Below are 17,114 nucleotides of genomic sequence, written 5' to 3'. Positions count from 1 at the left end.
GTCGACCAGATCTTGGTTTATTGTCAACAGTTTTCGTTTCTGTCCACTTTCTGATGATGGATTGTATAGTAGATCGTGGTCTATTTAATATTTCACTGATAGTTTTTTGAGTTAAACCATTCCTGTGGTGTTTTATTATCAAAACTTTTACCTCATCAGAAACCTCGTTTTGCTTACGACCCATTTTGACAAAAACTATATTTTCAATGAAATTAAATATTTGCTGTCAAGGGCAAAGCCTCCTTTACTAAATAAAACAGAAAAGGGGGATTCCCAAATAATATTTGAATTTGACTTTGATGATAGCACATCAATGATGAATACTTTTTTTGTTCTGTTTTTTGTGTTATTATATAAAATTGCATTTTTTGCGCTAATTAAATTTATTTTTTGAATTTATTTTAAAACATATTACGAAAAATAAACTATTGCATAAAACTGCATTATTTGTTTACTTTAAATTTTCTTCAATTACCCAAAATAAGTGAATTTATTACCAATTTTGCTAATGATGAATACTTTTTTTGACCGCTGTATATTCATTTATTCATTCCGTTTGCAACACATCGAAATATCAATTTCTTGAACGGGCCATATGTGGATATAGCTGTTATATAAATCGATCTCCCGATATAGGGTCTAATGTCCATAAATGCTTTGTTTTTTTTTCATTTCGCTGAAATTTTGAACAGTGAGTAGCTTTAGACTTCCCGACATCTGACCCAAATATGGTTCAGATTGGACTATATTTAGATATATCTGCCATATAGACCGATCTGCCGGTAAAGGGTTTGAAGCCCATAAAAGCTTTATTTATTACCCGATTTCGCTTAAATTTGAAACAGTGAGTTGGTTTGAGCCTCCCGATACCCGAGCTTTATATGGTTGAGGTTCTACTTTATTAATTTATAGCTGCCATATAGACCGATTAAGGTTCTGAAGCGCATAAAGTTCCGATTTCGCAGAAATTTGAAACCACATATGGCCCGATTTGGCTTTAGGTCTTCCGACATCCGTCCCAAATATGGTTCAGATTGGACTATATTTACATATAGCTGCCATATTAACCGATCTCCAAATAAAGACTATGAAGCCCATAAAAGCTTTATTTTTCATCTGATTTCACTGAAATTTGAAAAAGTAAGTAGTTTTAGGCCACCCGCTACCTTACACAAATATGGTAAAGATCGAACTGTATTTAGATATAGCTGTCATATAGACCTTAATCGATATGTCGATTAAGGGTCTGAAGCTCATACAAGCTTTATTTATTACCCGATTCTGTTGAAATTGGAAGTACAAAATTCAACAGTGACTTATACTTATTAGACCACTCAATGTCCGTGAAAGTTATCCACTTTGCACCGGATTGTGACGAAAGGGGGTTTTCATATATACCCGTGGTGGTGGGCATTCAAAGTTTGGCCGAACCGAACTAAATGCCTTTTTACTCGTTTTTGTTGATTTTTTTCTCAAAGTTCTTTTTACAGTCTATGCGCTCAAGATCAGTTATTTTTGGTTGGCATTTCCAGTGGTCCTTACTGGCCAGTTGGCACCATCACCAAGTCCAGTATCTAGCTTGTAAAGCCCATTTTGTCTCTTCAGTTCCATTTTACTCAAATTTAATAATTTATGCAGTTAGTCTCATATACTGCTTTCCGAACTAGTAACAGGTACTGTTGATAGAGGTCGATTAAAAAAAATGATCGTGCTTCTTGGTTGCGAAAAAAAATTTAGTATTCCACGCTCATAGAACTTCTGGCCTTTATCTGCAAAAAACTGAACCAAGTGCGATTTTATAGCCTCATCATTGCCGAAAGTTTTACCATTTAAGGAGTTCTGCAAAGATCGAAATAATTGGTAGTCTGATGGTGCAAGGTCAGGGCTATATGGTGGATGCATCAAAAGTTCCCAGCCAAGCTCACCCAGTTTTTGGCGAGTGACCCAAGATGTGTGCGGTCTAGCGTTGTCCTGGTGGAATATGACACCTTTACGATTGACCAATTCTGGTCGCTTCTCCTTGATGGCTGTATTCAATTTGTCCAATTGTTGACAGTAAACATCCGAATTAATTGTTTGGTTCCTTGGAAGCCGCTCAAAATATACCACACCCTTCCAATCCCACCAAACAGACAGCATAACCTTCTTTTGGTGGATATCAGCCTTTGAAGTGGTTTGAGCTGGTTCACCATGCTTGGACCATGATCGTTTTCGACTAACGTTGTTGTAAACAATCCATTTTTCATCTCCAGTTATGATTCGTTTTAAAAACGGATCGAATTCATTGCGTTTAAGGTGCATATCACAAGCGTTGATTCGGTTTGTTAAATGAGTTTCGTTCAATACATGTGGTACCCAAATATCAAGCTTTTTCACCAGTCCAAGACTTTTTATGTGATATTGAACGGTTGATTTTGGTTTATTTAACTTCTCTCCTATCTCACGCTCAGTTACATGACGATCCAATTCGATTAATGCTTTGATTTGGTCATCATCAACTTCATTTGGCCGACCTGAACGTGGCTCATCTTTAAGTGAAAAATCTCCAGAACGGAATTTGCGAAACCAATTTTGACATTGTCTTCCTTTTAGGGCTTTATCACCATACACATCTCGTAATTTTTTAACAACCTGCTCCGCGTTTTTTCCTTTACGGAAATAATAAAGTAAAATATGACGAAAATGCTCCTTTGTGGGCTCCATATTAAAATTGACGCCAAACAAACAAATGTAAACAAAATTTTGCGCACTTTTTTTCTAAAGCATGCTAAAAGTAACTGCTGATAACTGACAGAAGAAAGAATGCAATTACAGAGTCACAAGCCGTTGGAAAAATTTGTCAACGCCGAATATATGAAAAATCCGCAATTACTTTTTGGGCAACCAATAGCATAGCAGTTCTTATTCAATGTTCTTTGTTATTATTTCTTTGAACTAATTTTAGAAACCTCGGCGCCATTTTATATGTATTTCTCAATATTTTTTTTTAAGTGATTTATATATATAATTTTTAATTTAATTTAATGAGAAACTTATTGCTGTGCATTAATGAATAATAAATACAATAGGGAATGCAAAAATTCCATCATTTACAAAGTGATATTGGTAGGCTAGAGGATGAGTGGAAGACAACCAAACATAATATTATGAGTTCAAATCGCATCGTCGACCATAAACAAAACTTACAAAATTGTTTAAGTAGAGAGAGTGACAGAGAAAAAACCGAGACCAAGCAGAGAAAATATATTTTCAAACATTGACAAATGTCAAAAGATATTAATTACGGAACTAGTTTGTTGAAATTAGCAGAAGTACTTACTCCAGGGTCAACTGGTTTCTCCAATGGCAAACCCATGTTAAATTCACCAGTTGATTACACTGAAAGCAAAGGAAAGTAAAACTAGTCCTGATAATTTTGGAACTATTGAATAAACAGGTTTGGAACTAGTGGTCTGGAATTTTGGGTACAATTTTTTTATATGGAGGTTGTCAGTCGTTCACGTGGAAAGCCGAATAGAGTACCAATCCTCAGAGTAAGATGATAAAAATTCCGTCAAAATCGGGAAGTAAATGCGTCTTATATGGTTTCAACACCTTAAATAGAGAGATCAAAATGGGCGATTCCTGCGTGACGAACGCTACATACGCAATTTTCCATTGAAATATATTATTTTTTTGTGATGTGAAAAAAAATTCTCTAAAATACTTATAGTGAATTAAGAGATTTGAAGATACTTTGGAAAGCAAAAAAAAAAAAAATTCTACCATATATTGTCAAAAAAAAGAGGTCACGAAGTTGTGCAAGGCACGCTACAAAAATGCAAGTGCTTTTCGAGGTTAATGTATATTTTGGTCATTTCAAGCTAATTTTGTATAGTTAACCTTAAAATTTTTATTTCGGGATGTGGCGGGTTAGTCGTGGTTCTATAGTACCGGCTACAGATGGTACTTCAGACGGTAATGTGAGTAATACAAACATGCAAAATAACAATTAATATATAAAAACTACACATAACAACGAGGTAAACATAATCACAAGATAGCAGTTCATTAGCCAGATAATCAAACGGCCATCAATAGGCAAAGTTCTACTGGTCAGAAGAGGGAGTTGTAGCTTAAGTGCCAGATGTCCAATTAGCCCATTCACAATTTGTGTATTAACAATCCAAAACTTTGAGCAATTTTTGTCTAAAGCCGTGAACCCTATATGACGCCCGCTACGTGTTTTTTAAGAATTGCGTACTAAATTTAAGAAATCTGTCGCTTCTGTAAAGAAATGTACGAATTAAAAACAAATCTTCTAAACACCCAATAATTACTGTCAAGGTGTAACCATATTCTTCTGTTGAGTACTTTGGCTCAATACTAATACTCAATAATCTTCTGGCCACATAAAAGTTATTGTTAAGGTGTACTTGTATCCCAATTTTAGAGCTATAGATCACTGCGTTAAAAAATTACCATTTCGTTGGTTTGAGTACCTAAATATATGAAGAATAAAAATTATCATATAGTTGCCCAATATTTTCTTTCAAGGTACCAATTACACCACAAATTAGTACGTTTTCTTCCCCATATTGTATTTTTGTCAAGACTGCGGTAATGTTTGTCAAATTGTTTAATTTTAGCAGTCCCCGTTCGCTTTAGGAGAAGATACGCTATTTCATCATCTTCATCATAAGCTATTTCATCATCATCATTTAGTCTCCCATTATAGTTTTCCTTCTTGTACCTACATGCCAAATTTTAGACCTCTAGCGTCATCTGTAAAGTAAGTACCAAATGGTATCAAAATGTATAACTTGTGAATAGATTATTTAGTCACCCATCATATTTTTCCTAGTTGCACTTGCATGCCAAATTTAAGACCTCTAGCTCCATCTGTAAGGAATGTTCCAAATGGTACCAATTTTGGTACCAAAATGTACAAATTTTGAATAGAGCATTTAATCTCCCGTCAAATATTTCCTAGTTGTACCTACATGCCAAATTTCTATCCATCCGCCCTTTACAAAGTACACTCTTTATGGTACTTTTTGTAGTACCATTCCCTCCTGTCTCGGTTGTGGCAGGGAAATTTTCAGTTTCCTATAATCCGCCAGACTTTAGCAATTTGGTCAATAGTTCCTCAGGCAAGTGTTCAGCAACAACTGCTGAGTCGTCTCCTGATTCCCGAACCCCACCGCTTCTATAGACCTTCAGTTTCAACTTGTTGAATCCGTAGGATACAACCCCTTCAGACTTGTTGAGGTCTGCGAGACAGCCGGAGTTTAGTACGAATACTGCATGTCTCCTGTCACCATCAGCCTCATACAATCTTCCAGTCGGTGGTTGAAAGAATGGGATTACATTCCCTTCGTTTTCCAAGTATCGATTCAGGATCTGAGGCAATCCTTGGTGTCCAAGCATGCGCCATTGATCGAGAAGGAATGTCTTCCTTCTTGACTATAACTAGTGCTGCACCTGGCCAGATCTCACCAATATTTTTTAGCGCACAACGATACAATTCGATGCCTATGGCCTAGGCAAATTAAAGGCATGCGAAGAAAGAATAGGTTCGGCCTTGTCATTAAGACTCGAACCAGGTGTCTTCGTCAAAAGCCCCTACTGACCTGTCGTCAGTCGTATTACGAGTTACTGGAAAATTCTTGCGGAGTGAAATAACAATGCGTCCGCTTCATCAACGGTTAAAACAAAAATTCGCTAAGAAAAGCTCAAAACAAATCCTGGGTAGAATTCTGCAGCTCCATGGAGGGCTCTGAGGCCTCTAGACGAAGGAAGATTTTGTCCTTGAGACCTATTACGGTGGGGTATATTCAGAAGTCAGAGAATGTATGGACAATGTCTAGTTAGGAAACACTAGGACTACTCGTTGATACACATTTCCCAGGAAATTCTCCAACGGACAACATGGCGCCGGAAGAGGAGGCTATTAGGGAAATATCTATTCATTGGAGGCTATTAGGAAATTTGTGTCTGAGTCGAGTCCTTTACGTCGCCAGGCCCTGATGATGTATCACCGGTTGAATTACAAGCTGTGTCTGACAGACATGTTCCCTGGATTAGGGAGATATACTCTGCTCGTGTCAGAATGTCATATATACTTGTGGGATGAAGGGACACGAAGTTCATTTTCATTCCACACGAAGGCGAAAGATTTTCGTCCTATTGGTCTGTCATCCTTTATGCTGAAGACTCTTGAAAGGTTGGTAGAAACATATCTTAGGCCAAAGATCCCTCGAGATCACCTATCGCGGCAGCAGCATGCATATAAAAAAGGCAAATCCACTGAAACAGCCCTTCACGACCTAGTCGGCTATTCGGGTTCTCTCACTGTCAAGGAATATACAATGGTACCATTTTTTGACATTGAAGGTGTTTTCAATAATGTAAAACCTACGTCCATCATGAAGGAGTGGGAGTTTCTAGGCATCAACTCTACCATAAGAAACTTTATTAATAACTTACTTACTGAAAGATGCATTACGGCAGGCTTGGGATCTGTGGATCTAAAATGATGGGTCAGCAGAGGAACACCTCATGGAGGTGTCCTGTCTCTTCTACTTTGGAATATAGCATTTATATATACATTTTTGTCTCTGGAAGAAAAAGGTGTTGAAGTGGTCGCGTATGCTGATGACGCAGCAATTGCGGTTAGGGGAAAGTTTCTCACCACTGTAAGAGATTTACTTCAGGAAACTCTACGTGTAACAGGAAAGTGGGCTACCGAAAGTGGTCTAGGTATAAATCCGTGCAAGACAGAAGTACTTCTTTTCAGCAGGAGATACAAGTAGCCTACAGTGGAACCTGTCTTCTTCCGTGGAAAGAATGTTCCATTTACAGAAAGCGCAAAATACCTGGGTATTTTGCTGGACAGGAAATTGAACTTCAAATCCAATATTCTGGAAGGGCAAGAAAGCCTACTCTTGCCCTTTACACCTGGAAGAGAGCCATTGGCAAAAGTTGGGGGTTTAGACCGCGTGTCATGCATTGGGTATATTTGCAGTTGTCAGACCTATTATGCTATATGGTGTTGTGGTTTGGTTGACGGCGCTTCAAAAATCCACCTACAGCTCAATAGTTAACCGGATCCAAAGAATGGCTTGTTTATACATCACAGCCGCACTGAGGACAACACCATCTGATGCACTAAATTTAATGCTATGCTGAATTTAATGCTCTAAAGATATAGAACTGGTCTAATCGTCATTTCGACGATTGGTATAAATATCTTCTCAGGCAGCCAGGCAGCCTTTAAATCCCTGGAGAACGTATTTCTGAACACAAAAACTGCCCTCGATTGTCGCAGATCTCTCAACGATATGGCTGAACAGTTCAAAATTCACCTGTTCTATGTGCCGGGCCACAGAGGTATCCCAGGGAACAGTTCAAAATTCACCTGTTCTGTGTGCCGGGCCACAGAGGTATCCCAGGATCTACCTTACACATTCCAGGGACACTGGGATCTATGGGCATGCCTCCAGCGACATGTAAGTTAAGTTTTCAGGACAAGGCTCGAAGGACAACGAATGATAGATGGTCACAAGAGGGGACTGGGAGCATTCCAAAACTATGTGGCCTCATCTACACTTTAAGGGGTCTACTGCTTTGCTGTCATTGGCTAGAACAGACGTCTCAGTCTCTCAGTTCGTCATGACAGGTTACTATCTAATCGGAAAACATGCTGACAGACTGAAGGTTGCCAACAGCGACTTTTGCAGAAGCTATAGGGAGGAATAAGAGACTATAGAACACCTTCAGTGTGTGTGTACCGCACTAGCAGTTAGAAGGAGTTCCCCTTTAGGTTTTCATTTCTTTGAGAATGTGATTGGGCTTTTTAAAGCGATCTGGATGGTTCAACGGCAGGAACTAGAAGGCATCTTCCTTATTCTGTTACTGCGGTATCACAATAGACGAAAACGTCTAAGTGGATCTGATGGCAGACTGCCACTTAAACCTAACCTAAGGACCTGGTCCACCCGGTACTGGTCTAAGGATTGGATCAGTGTTTCGGTCCGCATATTGTTAAAAGCTCCTTCGATGTCAATGCATTCCGCCAATGTGTACGTTTTGGCATCGAAGGATTCTTCTATTTTATGCACAACATCGTGCAGGGCAGTCTCTACCGACCTTCCCTTGACATAGGCATGCTGTTTGTATTTGAGCAATTCGCTGGATGTCCTACTCTTTATCATGGTGGTCACAATACGTTCTTCGGTTTTGAGTAGAAAGGACGTGAAGCTTTTGGGTCTGTAAGCCTTTGGTGTCGCATAACTCTCCTTGCCGGGCTTGGGTATAAACACCACCCTTGCCTCCTACCAAGCTTTGTTTTCACGAAACCAACACGCAGGGGATGTCCCCTATATATGCAGTGCATTTCGTTAGCAATTAGGAAAGTTAAGGTTTGGAGGGGAGAAAGAGGGAAACTTTATCCTTAGTGACTGGATTAACCATGTGCTAAGGAAAAGGTTAGGAAAAGGTAATTATGTGCCCCATGGCATATATATAAGGGGGAGAGAAGCACAAGGCACGCCACAGGCGGGCGTTTTATCGCCACTCCTATGGGTGACTACCATAAATAACCTATTACGGATGCTAACTGAGAAGGGATTTGAACCCGTGCTATGCAGACGATGTTATAATACTTCTTAGGGGTAAGGATCTGAACCAGCTATGCAGAAGGGCCCAAAAGGTCTTGCATATGGGATATGACTGGGCTAGACCCAGGGGTGTCAGTGTGAACCCAGAGAAGACTGCAATATCCCTGTTCACGAGGAAGACGAAGGTGGGCCAATTTAACTCACCAGATTTCCTCAACAAAAAGATTTCGATATCTGCAAAAGTGAAATACTTAGGAATTATCTTGCATAGGAAACTGAATTGGAAGTGTCACATTCAGGAGCATACTGAGAAGGCTCACAGATGTTGGGCAGTAAGTAGGTGAGCCGAAGGCTCGAAATGGGGCCGAATCCGACGATGGTCCACTGGCTCTTACGTCTTACTATTTTGGTGGACTGCAATGTAGAAAAAGTGCAACATAAGGACCATACAACAGTTTCAGAGAACATGTTGGCTTGGCATAGGCGGTGCGATGAGGACCACGCCTATTAGGGCACTAAAGACTATTCTGGATGGCCGACCCATTGACATACAGATTAAGTGTGAGGCAGCCACTACGGCTATGAGACTTAAGGCGATGGGAGAATGGATTGAGGATAGGAGCAGCTCATACCATCGTGGTATAATCGAGGCGAAGAAAGGAAACCTGGAAGGAAGGGAAGAGGTTTCCGATCGGATACCTGAGATGAACCTTGAAGTCGAGTGTCATGAGGGCAATTTTACTGTCCTGGACGGTAAGGTTAACACATTGATAATGTCCTCTCGATGCCAATGCAAACCGCCAATGTGTACGTCTAGGCATCGAAGGATTCGTCTATTTTATGCACAACCTCGTGCAGGGCCATCTCCATCGACCTTCCCTTGACATAGGCATGCTGTTTGTATATGAGCAGTTTGCTGGATGTCCTACTCTTTATCATGGTATCCACAGTACGTTCTATGGCAACCCTGCACTGAAACGTCAAACCGCTTTCTGTTTACCGCTCTTCATAATTTTGCCAATATTCTGATTTTTGTAAAAATTACGAACAACTACAAACTGTCTACTTTTAAAAATATACTTCTTTTTCGCGTCACTATTGGTTTGTCATACATAAATAAGCAAAAACATTGTTTCTCATTCATAAAACTGTTTATGTGTGATCCTTTCTTTCAAAATTTATAAATGCTCAGGGAAGAAGCTTGAAACAAATTTCTCCGGATATTTTTGCTGACAATACACCAAAAAAACATTTATCTAACAAAATTATGAATCCAAGTGCCGCAGTTGCTACTACCTCTGCAGCGTCATCGGCTAGTGTGCCATAAACTTAATAGTGCTTTGGATGCCAAACTGGAGTGTATTGTGAAGAAGAAGACCTGACACCAATCTCCATTGAAATCCAGCATAAGCGCGACGACAACGCCCGTCTTCAGAAAGAGCTGCAATCTGGTAAAAACGGTCTCGAGTTTGTAGACAAAACCTGCAGACGCAATAACATTGTCATAAAAGCAACTATGTGCCTGAAGCGGTGTGTGAATTGAAGGAGCTATGTACACAAACTCTAAAAGTCACCTTCAGTGTAGTGGAGGTTCACAAAGTTGGATCGGAAAAGTCTTTTGTTTTAACACTAAATTCACCCATGCGAGTAAATGCCGGTATGGCTGCAAAGCGTTAACTTGTTGGCCCAAAAATATAAATAGATAAAGACTACACCGCAGACGAACGCTCCAACAGGTATTTCTTACGACAGATCGGCAAAATTTTCAAAAAGGTAGACAAGCATGCGGACAAAGTTCCGTCATGATGATCATCGAAAATTTATTAATGACAAACCTTACTCATGCGCAGGGGAAAAAGTCGTCGCCGATTTTCTACCAGATGCTGAGTACCTGCGCAACCTGTTATCTACAATACAATAAACTGTGAATGCATTATTGAAGTAAAGTCTTATAAAAACAATACAACCACCGTAAATGATGCAAATTTGAATTAGCGATTAGAAGTGAGTCAATTGGTATCTTATAATGTACAATGTACAATACAATACAATACATCGACAATTTTGATATTTTTTCCTTCTCGAAACGCATATTTTACCAGCTAAATGTTCAAAATGTTCTAGTTTCTTTAAAAACTATATTAGTTTTTGGGTTGATGCGACAAAAAATAGCGATATGGGACGCGCTATTTGTGGTGGGCTATACGGTTTCAAGAAGAACAAACAAAAACAAGTAAAGAGGCATTAAGTTCGGCCGGGCCGAACTTTGAAAACCCCCTTTCGTCACAATCCAGTGCAAATTGGATAATTTATGCACCCAAATTCGGCACGGACATTGTGTGGTCTAATAAATATATTTAACTCACTGTTGAATTTTCAATTTCAAATTTCAGCAGAATCGGGTAATAAATGAAGCTTTTTTAATCTTCAGACCCTTAATCGACATATCGGTGTATATGACAGCTATATCTTAATACAGTCCGATCTTTTTCATATTTGGGTCAGATGGCGGGTAGCCTAAAACTACTTCCTGTATCAAATTTCAGCGAAATCCGATAAAAAAAATATAAAGCTTTTATGGCCTTCACACTCTTTATAGGTCTTTATACTGACCGATCAGTATGGCAGCTATATCTAAATATCGTCCGATCTGAACCATACTAAGGTCAAAATAACTCACTGCTTCAAATTCCAACGAAATCGGGTAATAAATAAAGCTTTTATGGGCTTCAGACCCTTTTCGGCAGATCGGTCTATATGGCAGCTATATCTAAATATGGTCCCATCTGAACCATATTTGGGTCCTATCCTGGGAGGCGTAAAACTACTCACTGCTTCAAATTTCAGCGAAATCGTTGAAAAACAATGCTTTTATGGGCTTCAGACCCTTTATTTGGAGATCGGTCTATGTGGCAGCTATATCTCAATATACAATAGTTCGATTTAATCCATATGAAAGTCAGATGTCGGAAGGCTTAAAATAACCCGCTGTTTCAAATTTCAGCGAAATGAAATAAAGCCTTTGTTGGCTTCAGACCCTCTATCTGCAGATCGGTATATATGGCAGCTATATGTAAATATAGTCCGATCTGAACCATGTTTGTGTCAGATGTCGGGAAGCCTTAAGCTACTCAGTCTTTAAAATTTTACCGAAATCGGTTAAAAATAAAGCATTTATATTAGACCTTTTATCGGCAGATCGGTCTATATAGCAGCTATATCTAAATATGGTCCGATTTGGCCCGTTCAAGAACTTAACCAGCGTGCATCAAAAAGACGTATCTGCGCCAAATTTCAGCTCAATTTTTGAAGGACGGACAGTCGGAGTTTTACGACGATCCCAAATATATATACTTTGTAGAGCCGGAAATTGATATTTCGATGTGTTGCAAACGGCATGACTAGATGAATATACCCCCTATCCTACGCTGGTGGGTATAATGAATATACCCCCCATCCTACGGCGGTGGGTATGACAATATTCATTAAAATTTTGTGATCAGTTTCCATTTCGCTCCAAGTTAGATTAATTGCACATACTGGTCACATGACTTGAAAAACTTGAAACTTTAATCGATAACTTCAATTCTGAGCCGTTTCGCGTAATTGGTGAGGGATGTTCCTTTGATCTCAAAAGACCGTAAATCAAAATACAAAACGAGTAAGGAAGGGCAAAAGTCGGGCGGTGCCGACTGTATAATACCCTACACCTATCCTATGTGGGAGCTATATCCAATTCTGAACCAATATTGATGGACCTCGGCGAGCAAATATGTTCAAACTGTAATAACTACGGGTGACAAATGACAACATTGTTATCTGACGAACATATATATGAGAGCTGTATCTAATTCTGAACCGATTTCTAGCAAACTTCTCAGGTAATGTGGTAGTCATCGAGGAATGCGCTGTGCACAACTTTGGCAAGATTGGTCAAACAATGCACTTGCAGTTGCTCTTGGGGTGAAATCTGGCGATATACATACATGACAGCTATATCTAAATCTGGGCCGATTTATATGAAATTCGCCATTAATATCGAGAATCATAAGAAAATCTTTCCTTCAAAATTTCGGGAGAATCGGTTAAATAAATAGCACTTTCTTGCAATATTTCTCAAAATCGGACGAACATATATATGGGAGCTGTACAGCAAGATTTCGAGCAAGATTCTTAGATACTGTGGCAGTCGTAGAGGAAAGCGATTTGTAAAATTTTGGCAAGATGGGACAATAAATGCGCTTGCTGTGACTTTAGAAATTAAAATCGGTCGATATATATATTTGAGAGCTATAAATCTCAGACGATTTCCATTAAAATGTACCAGTAATGTCGAGAGTCAAGATAAAATCCTTCCTGTCAAATTTCGAGAGGATTGGTTAACAAAATACCATTTTTTTGCAATATTACTGCAAATTGGACGAACATATATATATGAGCTACATCTAAATCTGAATCGATTTCGAGCAAACTTTAAAGATATTGTGGAAGTCGCCGAGGAAATCGTTGTACGAAGTGTCTGGGAAAACTGGTCAATAAATGCGCTTGCAGTGGCTCTAGGAGTGAAAAAATATGAGAGCTATATTCTAATCCGAACCGATTTCCATAAAATTCACCAGTAATGTCGAGAGTTATAAGAGAATCCTTCCTGCCGAATTTCGATAGAATCGGTTGAAAAAGACCATTTAATTCCAATATTACTGCAAATCGGACGAACATATATATGGAAGCTATATCTAAATCTAAACCAATTTCGAGCAAATTTCTCAGATACTGTGACAGTAGTCGAGGAAAGCGTTGAACGAAGTTTTGTGAAAATTGGTGACTACATGCGCTTGCAGTAGCTCTAGGAGTGAAAATCGGGCGATATGCTTATATGAGAGCTATATCTAAATCTGAACCGATTTCCATGAAATTTACCATTAATGTTGAGAGTCATAAGAAAATTGTTCCTGCCAAATTTCGAGAGAATCAGTTAACAAGTGACCATTTTATTGCATTATTACTGAAAATCGGACGAACATATATATGGGAGCTATATCGAAATCCGAACCGATTTTTTCCAATTTCAATAAGCTTCGTCTCTAAGCCGAAAAATATGGCTGTACCAAATTTTAAGACGATCGAGTGAAAACTGCGACCTGTACTTTGTACAAAAATTTACATGGACAAACCGACATGGATAGCGCCGGTGGTATTATACTGAATAAGCGCATGTCAGGAGATTATGAGGGTGAGTACACAGTTTGCGGGGTCATGGGAAGCTCATTAATTGATTATTTGTTCGCTTGGTTTATTGAAGTTGCTCTCCGGTTTTCGAGTTCCTAGTAAACCATATTCCGATCACATGCCATTGGTTGTAGCGTTAGACGCGGCTGAAAATCTGCTAGCAAGCGAATGGGTTCTGCCTCAAAAACTACCTTGGAGACAGAACGGCCCTAGAAAATCTTTTCTACATTGACTATTTGCGATCTTATTTGTGTGTACAAGAGAAGGTAAATATTTGTATAGATAAAATTCGTTCAGCCGTCGGTAAAATAGTGGCAAAAAACGCTGTCAACCGGTTAACAATTGGTACGATTCGCAATGCGAGAATTGCCGTAGACGTATGTTGGAAAGTCTTATACGATATCGTAGGTCCAACACCCAGGTCGACGGAAGAACCTATGACGAGAATAGATCTAAATGTATGAAGATTTGTGATGAGAAGAAGCTAAAGTAGAAATTCAGTAATATTAAAAAGTTAAATACTGTTAGAAACAGCAGCGAGTGGTGGAAATTAGTTAACTCGATGGATAACTGTCAACGAAAAGTGGGGCATAATCTTAGCAGTATAGATTTTTACAATCATTCTAAATCCCTCTTATCTAGCTCGGAAGCTGTTAACCCCATTTCTTGGACAATAAGGCATATTATTGACCCCACTTTTCGAGATGAGAGATCTGGTTTCTGTTCTGAAGCATGTGAAGACAAATAAGGCTCCGGGTCTGGATAGTATTAGCTATGAGTCCTATCATTTTGCCCCTGCTGGTTTCCTGAACGAAATCCTTTCACTATTCAATGTTATTTACTTATGCGAGGATATCCTGGATTTCTTTAAACGCTCGGTTATAATTCTCTCATGTGCACCTTAATTTTTCCCAGGGAAAGAAAATGTACGCGTTTTTCATCGACTTTTCTTCGGCCTTTGCTATGATACCGAGAAATTCACTTTTGTATAAACTGTGATGTGCAGAGCTGTCGATGAAAGTGATTTTGGTACTGCAGATGATGTATTCGACTACGAGCAGTCAGGTCTGGGATGATAGAACTTTATCCGATCCATCCGAGGTGACTCAAGGTGTCATGCAGGGTTGTCTGCTTAATCCAACATTGTTCCCGCTTTATTTAAATGACTTGAAAGATAATCTCCCTGATCGTGTTGCTGTTGTTGCTGGGTCCGTAGTTAAAGTTTTATTGTACAGGATATGATCGATGCGCTATGTAGTTACAGCAGCCAATGGTGTCTTAAAATTAACTTGGAGAAATGAAAGATAATGGTATTTAGGAATTGCACAAGGATTAGAAGTGATATTTCTTGGAGTTGTGGTAACTGTCGCATAGAATTACGCATAGGTTACGAATGTAGGTACCATGATGTCACTTTGACTTACAATCTATCTTTTAGGAAACATATTCTAGATAAACCTTTTTCGGATAAAAACGCGGTAAATTCTATTTGGCTGACTAACATTCATAATCCAAGAATAAATTTTTTGAATTAATTAAAGATCTTTCATACAGCAGCAAAATCAATAATGTTTTACGCTGCTCAGGTCTGGGGACCTCAGGTTCAAGGAGTTTGAGGAATTGCTAAGATATTTTATAAAGGAGATGTTGTATCCCCCAAATAACACACCAAATTACATGCTTTGTCTTGAGACTAGCCTACCGCCACTTTATTTAAAGACCTTAAACCTGCACTTTAGTTACATGAGAAGTATTTTAAATCTACCTGTGAGTAGACTCCCCCGGCTTTGGCAAAAGAGGCAATATAACAGGACTTTTTCTGGGTGCCACATTGGTAATTTAAAATTGGAGATACTTCAGAGTTCGAAATTTGGAGAGACAATTTTTGATATTTTCACAATTTTGTACTAAATTCCCTGAGAGACATGCATCACGAAAATTGTATATACGAAGCCAGAAATACGCTTTTTCATGACATGTACCCAACATTGCAATACGGCGTATATCTATACTTCTACGACAACAACTATGCACATCTTGTGAGTTTGGCAATGAAGGAAACAATTAGAGTTGGGTAGTTGCGGATGGAACTAGTTCATTGGAACTTATCCAAGTAAGGAACCGCTGGAACTAGTCCCATCTCTTTCTTTCTTATAGTTCCATAGTTCCTTTTTTTATACCCTCCACCATAGAATAGGGGGTAAACTAATTTCGTCATTCTGTTTGTAACTACTCGAAATATTCGTCTGAGACCCCATAAAGTATATATATTCTTGATCGTCGCGACATTTTATGTCGATCTAGCCATGTCCGTCCGCCTGTCCGTCCGTCCGTCTGTCTGTCGAAAGCACGCTAACTTCCAAAGGAGTAAAGCTAGCCGCTTGAAATTTTGCACAAATGCTTCTTATTAGTGTAGGTCAGTAGGTATTGTAAATGGGCCATATCGGTTCATGTTTTGATATAGATGCCATATAAACCGATCTTGGGTCTTGACTTCTTGAGCCTCTAGAGTGCGCAATTCTTATTCGATTGGAATGAAATTTTGCACGACGTGTTTTGTTATGATATCCAACAACTGTGCCAAGTATGGTTCAAATCGGTCCATAACCTCATATAGCTGCCATATAAACCGATCTTGGGTCTTGAGTTCTTGAGCTTCTAGAGGGCGCAATTCTTATCCGATTTGAATGAATTTTGGCACGACGTGTTTTGTTATTATATCCAACAACTGTGCCAAGCATGGCTCAAATCGGTCCATAACCTGATATAGCTGCCATATAAACCGATCTTGGGTCTTGACTTCTTGAGCCTCTAGAAGGCGCAATTCTTATCCGACGTGTTTTGTTATGATATGCAACAACTGTGCCAAGTATGATTCAAATCGGTCCATAACCTGATATAGCTGTCATATAAACAGATCTGGGGACTTGATTTTTTGAGCTTCTTGAGGGCGCAATTCCTATCCGATTGGGCTGAAATTTTGCAAGACGTGTTTTATTCTTACTTTCAACAATTGTGTCAAATAAGGTTCAAATCGGTTCATAACCTGATATAGCTGCCATATAAACCGATCTGGGATCTTGACTTCTTGAGCCACTAGAGGTCGCAATTATTATCATACAACAACTAAATAAAACCGTCAACTTTTTCAATTGGCAACAACTGTGTACGTTGTGATTTAGGTGAAAGGAAAATAAATTATTTTTCGCAACGACATTAAATGAATGTGGTGGCATAAATTAATAAACGTGGTGGCATCCACATATTATTTTTATACCCTCCACC

General features: G+C 39.0%; 1 protein-coding gene and 1 long non-coding RNA gene across 2 annotated transcripts in view; both read left to right on the top strand.

Annotated features, from left to right (window-relative positions):
* LOC106087128 (uncharacterized) overlaps positions 1 to 17,114 on the top strand; it is a 632,434-nt gene that overhangs the window by 498,924 nt on the left and 116,396 nt on the right. The gene's annotated exons all lie outside the window — the stretch shown is intronic.
* LOC106094303 (uncharacterized) lies at positions 9,574 to 10,662 on the top strand. The gene is made up of 2 exons (XR_001222532.2): positions 9,574 to 10,373; positions 10,451 to 10,662. It is a non-coding gene; the product is annotated as an uncharacterized LOC106094303 (long non-coding RNA).

Source organism: Stomoxys calcitrans, chromosome 3 (assembly GCF_963082655.1).
Source record: "Stomoxys calcitrans chromosome 3, idStoCalc2.1, whole genome shotgun sequence".
Lineage (NCBI taxonomy): Eukaryota > Metazoa > Arthropoda > Insecta > Diptera > Muscidae > Stomoxys > Stomoxys calcitrans.
Note: the sequence above shows the minus strand (reverse complement) of the source record. Positions and strands in the feature narration are given on the sequence as shown.